The sequence below is a fragment of the Trachypithecus francoisi genome, unplaced genomic scaffold, assembly GCF_009764315.1.
Source record: "Trachypithecus francoisi isolate TF-2019V2 unplaced genomic scaffold, Tfra_2.0 Lachesis_group12, whole genome shotgun sequence".
Taxonomy (NCBI): Eukaryota; Metazoa; Chordata; class Mammalia; order Primates; family Cercopithecidae; genus Trachypithecus; species Trachypithecus francoisi.
In genome coordinates, this window is record NW_022681457.1 from 13,179,808 (window position 1) to 13,185,807 (window position 6,000).

Below are 6,000 nucleotides of genomic sequence, written 5' to 3' on the forward strand. Positions count from 1 at the left end.
GGGATTACAGGCTTGAGCCACCGCGCCCGGCTTGTCTTTTTTTTTTTTTTTTTTTGAGACAGAGTCTCACACTGTTGCCCAGGCCGGAGTGCAGTGGCATGATCTCAGCTCACCACAACCTCCAATGATTCTCCTACCTCAGCCTCCTGAGTAGCTAGGATTACATGCTTGCACCACCATGCCTAGCTAGTTTTTGTATTTTTAGTACAGACAAGGTTTTACCATATTGGCCAGGCTGGTCTCCAACTCTTGACTTCAGGTGATCTGCCCTCCTGGGCCTCCCAAAGTACTGGGATTACAGGTGTGAGCCACCAGGCCCAGCAAGAATTTCTTACCAGTCAGTTGGCTAGGTGTGGTGGCTCACACCTGTAATCCCAGCACTTTGGGAGGCAGAGACAGGTGGATCACATTAGGTCAGGAGTTCAACAACAGCCTGGCCAACATGGTGAAACAACATTTCTACTAAAAATACAAAAAATTAGTCATTGCCAGGCATGGGGACTCACACCTGTAATCCCAGCACTTTGGGAGGCCAAGGTCGGCAGATCACTTGAGGCCAGAAGTTCAAGACCAGCCTGGTCAACATGGTAAAACCCCACCTCTACTAAAAATTGAAAAAATTAGCTGGTGTGGTGGCGCATGCATGTAATCCCAGCTATTCCCGAGGCTGAGGCAGGAGAATCGCTGGAACCTGGGAGGTGGAGGCTGCAGTGAGCCGAGATCTCACCATTGCACTCCAGCCTGGGCAATAAGAATGAAACTGCATCTCACACTTGATCTTAGCCAAAAGGCCGAGAAGCATTGAACCAAAGCCACCGTGCCCGGCTGGGAAAGTTCTTTATAGATTTATAGTTCTTCTTTATATATTCTTTCTTGCTAAGTGTTGAAAAGATAACTATAATCATCTAAAGAGGATTAATTCATCACTTAGGGAAAGTAGAGGTTAGCAAGAGGAAGTTACTTCTCTTAGAGTATGTGATTCAAAGGAAAAAATGTCCTACATCAAATATACACAGACTGGCTAAACATTTCTAGGTACATGTTGATTTTTTTTTTTGTCTTTTTTTTTTTTTTCCTTTTTGTGGAGAACGGGGTCTCGCTGTATTACCCAGGCAGGTCTCGAACTCCTGGGCTCAAGCTATCCTCCCGCCTCTGCCTCCCTGAGAGCTGGGATTACAGGCATGAGCCACCGCGCCCGGCGGTACATGTTGATTTATAAGCCACTGTAAGATTCAACACAATGAGGAAATTGCTGGTGTAATAAAAATAACAAACATTAGATTGATGAAGCATAATAAAAGAATTTCTTTTTTTTTTTTTTGTATTTTTATTTTTATTTTTATTTTTTTAGTAGAGACGGGGTTTCACCATGTTAGCCAGGATGATCTCGATCTCCTGACCTTGTGATCCGCCCGTCTCGGCCTCCAAAGTGCTGGGATTACAGGCTTGAGCCACCGCGCCCGGCCATAAAAGAATTTCAAACAGGAAAGATGTATGAATCTTTCATACAAAAAAATTTCAACATATATTTAAGTTGCATACAAGCAGTAAGATTTAACTTCATAAGAGAATTAACAAAAGTTGTATTAATTCACGACAAGAGCTTGCAGAGACTAAAATTGCTTAGTACTGAAAATTTTGCCAATATAAACTGTAGTTTGTGAAGAAAATGAAGTTTATTTTATTTATTTTATTTTAAGGCAGGGTCTCGCTCTGTTGCCCAGGCTGGAGTGCAGTGGTACCATCTTGGCTGATTGCAACCTCCATTTCCAAGGAACACTCTTTCATTCCCCCTGATTATAAGGGTTTTGTGGAAACATAATTGGGTGTAATAAAATAAAAATTTACACCACAAGAGACAGACACATACTCTTCAGTGTGTATGGTCATAATTTGTTTGAACAAGCCCTTATAAACTTCTAGGTATCATTGAAACTCCTATGTTGATTAGGAATCATCAAAGATCTTTCCAGTAAGGAGGATGAAAAATATTACCAAGAATGATCACTATTTCATATATGTGCCTATATGCACTTATATAACATGCTGTAATACAAGGTGACATTTAGGGGTTGAGACTGTTAACATCTGATTGTAACTTGCTATTTGTAACTTACAATCTTTTATTCATGTTTCTCAAGTGCCATGCCTTTAGGTGCCTAAACATCATGCTATCATATAACTTTTAGGGATAAGCCAGTGTGGTGGCTGATGTCTGTAATCCCAGCACTTTGGGAGGCCAGGGGACAGATCATGAGGTCAGGAGTTTGACATCAGCCTGTCCAACATAGTGAAACCTCATCTCTACCAAGAATACAAAAATTAGTTGGACGTGGTGGCGGGCACCTGTAGGCCCAGCTACTCAGGAGGCTGAGGCAGGAGAATTACTTCAACCTGGGAGGTGGAGGTTGCAGTGAGCCGAGACCACAACATTGCACTTCAGCCTGGGTGACAGAGTGAGACTCTGTCTCAAAAAAAAAAAAAACTTTTAGGGATAATATCTGAGCCCATATAACCTGCTGTTATAAAAGGTAACATTTAGGGATTGAGATTTTTTTTTTTTTTTTTTTGAGATGGACTCTCACTCTGTCGCCAGGCTGGAGTACAGTGGTGCAATCTCAGCTCACTGCAACCTGCCTCCTGTGTATAACGAATTCTCCTGCCTCAGCCTCCCAAGTAGCTGGGACTACAGGCACCCATCACTATGCTTAATTTTTGTATTTTTAGTAGAGACAAGGTTTCACCATATTGGCCAGCGTGGTCTTGAATTCCTGACCTTGTAATCCGCCCACCTCAGCTTCCCAAAGTGCTAGGAATACAGGCCTGAGGCACCCCACCCGGCTGAGATTCTTCATACCTGATTATCTTGCCATTTCTAACTTACAAACTTTATCCACATTTCTTAACCTTTTGTTTCACTAAATGGGACAGGAAGTTTTAACTCTTGTATCCACGAAGCACCTTAGTAAGATAACAGAGATTCCATTTGCAAATTATGCTCCCCCCAAAAAACAAATATCTAAAAAATGTTATAAAGACACGAAGTGTCCACTCAATAACTTTGATTCAAACTGTCTTCATGTTCTTCACTTCACAAAGATAAAGCTCTTACACTGGACTTTGTGAGGTTCCATGTGTTTGGTCAGCCATGAAAGGAAGAATAATTCAGAGTGAGAGGGAACAGATTCTAGGCAGCCCTCAGGGAAGTTAAGGAGGTTGGACCCTGCCTCTGGGTCCCTCAGAATGTCCCATCTCCCTGTCAGTGTCAGTGTCCCAGATAATCTTCTGATTGGGACATTTCCCTGGGAACAGTAGTTACTTGCCAAATTCACATTCACTGTGAAAACTGTGGCTGTGGTGTCAATATTCATGCAAGTGGGGAAATGGGCATGTGACCCCTGAGAAAAGATTCTGGATTCCATAATCTCACCTTGCTGGGAAGAAACCACTGTTTCAGCAGAAAGTACAATTATAGTGTCTGCATAGGAACGGGAGATTATCTCTGGAAAAGAGCTTGGAGTGAGGAAATTAGTTAATAATGTGGATGAACTACCCATGGAGAATGACATAAGTAGTTAGAAGACAAAAGCCTCAGAACACATAAACCTCAATGGGTATTGAGTAGAGGACTCGGAGCTCTGAGATAATTGGAGCCCATGGCTATCCTAGAACTTGGATAACATAAAGTTCCTGTTTCTACAAAGTGTGTATCCTTTCCATATGTGAGAACTCTGAGGAAATACAAACTTGGAACAAAAGAAAGAGTAAAGTAATCTTAGAAAGATGTTGAATAGAAAGAAAGCTACAGTGGCATCTTAACTGTTTCACTGCCTGGCAATCTATATGTATTGTCACTTTGGGATACTTATGATTCCACATGAAGTGGATAAGCAGCTCATCACTCTTGCGGTACTGAAAAAACAAGTATTCAGCCAGGCAGACATTCACACCTGTAATTCCAGCACTTTGGGAGGCCAAGGAGGGTGAATCACTTGAGCTCAGAAGTTAGAGACCAGCCTGGGTAACATGAAATGCCATCTCTACTAAAAAAAATAAATAGCCAGGGTGCAGTGGCTCACGCCTGTAATCCCAGCATTTTGGGAGGCTGAGGCAGGCAGATCAGGAGGTCAGGAGATCAAGACTATCCTGGCAAACATGGTGAAACCCCGTGCCTACTAAAAATGCAAAAAAATTTAGCTGGGTGTGGTGGCAGGTGCCTGTAGTCCCAGCTACTCAGGAAGCTGAGGTAGGAGAATGGAGTGAACCCGGGAAGTGGAGCTTGCAGTGAGATGAGATCGTGCCACTGGACTTCAGCCTGGGCAACAGAGTGAGACTCCGACTAAAATAAATAAATACATACATACATACATACATACATAAAATTAGCAAGGCGTAGGGGCACACGCCTGTAGTCCCAGCTACTCAGGAGGAGGCTGAGGCAGAATCGCTTGAACCCAGGAGGTGGAGGTTGCAGTGAGCTGAGATCATGCCACTTCACTGTAGCTTAGGAGACAGAGCTAGACTCCATCTCAAAAAAAAAGAAAACCAAATATTCCTTGCAGCAAAGTGACATCACTGAAGAATGAATGAAGTTCAACATGTTTTTATTTCATTATTTTTAAATATCTTAATGAAATGGGAAACAGATAAAATTCATTTGAAAAAAGAACAGATAAAATTCATTTTAAAAAACAAGCCTACAGGGGTGAGGCCAGACAGGGTGCCTCACACCTGTAGACCAAGCACTTTTGGAGGCTGAGGCAAGTGGATCACCTGAGCCCAGGAGTTTGAGATCAGACTGGGCAACAAGGTAAAACCCTCTCTATAGAAAAGACAAAAATTATCCAGGTGGGGTGGTACACGCCTGTATTTCCAGCTACTCTGGAGGCTGAGGTGGGCAGAGTGCTTGAGCCCAGGAAGCAGAGGTTGCAATGAGCTGAGATTGTGCCACTGCACTCCGTCTTGAGACCTTGTCTCAAAAAAATCAAAAAGATATGCAAAACATATAAATAAACTGTTGACTCAAAAAGCTATAACTACTTATTAAAATAACGAACAATTTCAAAGGCTAACCATACTCCCTCTTGGTAAGAGAGAAGAACAGAAGTTCTTGGACACTGATGGTAGATACATAAACAAGAGCAATAATTTTAATCTTAGGTCATAGTTTGGCATTGCTCTGGGAAGCCGAGGCAGGCAGATCACTTGAGGTCAGGTGTTCGTAATCAGCCTGGCCAGAGTGGTGAAACCCCACCTCTACTAAAAATACAAACAATTATCCAGGAATGGTGGTGCACACCTGTAATCTCAGCTATTCGGGAGGCTGAGGCAGGAGAGTCACTTGAACTCGGGAGGCGGAGGTTGCAGTGAGCTGAAATCGTGTCACTGGGCTCCAGCCTGGGTGACCTGGGTGACAGAGCAAGACTCCATCTAAAAAAGAAGTTATACATTAACCTATCATGTGACTCAGGCACTGCACACCACCATATTAACATACTGAAACATATCTATATGAACTGCATTCAAATGTAGCGGTTTTATTTATAACAAAAACAAGAAACAACTGAAATACACTTCAACAGATGAATGATATACAGTAAGTTTTCATAGCATATCACTCTTTTTTGTTTTTTCGGAGAGGACGTCTGGCTATGTTGCTCAGGCTGATCTCAAACTCCTGGCCTAGAGTGATCCACCTTGTCCTCCCAAAGCATCAAGTGTACAAGCATGAGCCAACATGCCTGGGTGAGTGTATCATATTCTAATATAAAAAGAATGAAGGCCAGGTGCTGAGGCTCATGCCTGTAATCTCAGCACTTTGGGAGGGCAAGGTGGGTGGATCACTTGAGGTCAAGAGTTCAAGACCAGCCTGGCCAACATGGTAAAACCCCGTCTCCACTAAAAATACAAAAATTAGCCTGGCATGGTGGTGTGTACCCACAATCTCAGCTCCTCGGGAGGCTGAGGTAAGAGAATCACTTGAACCTGGGAGGCCCAAGT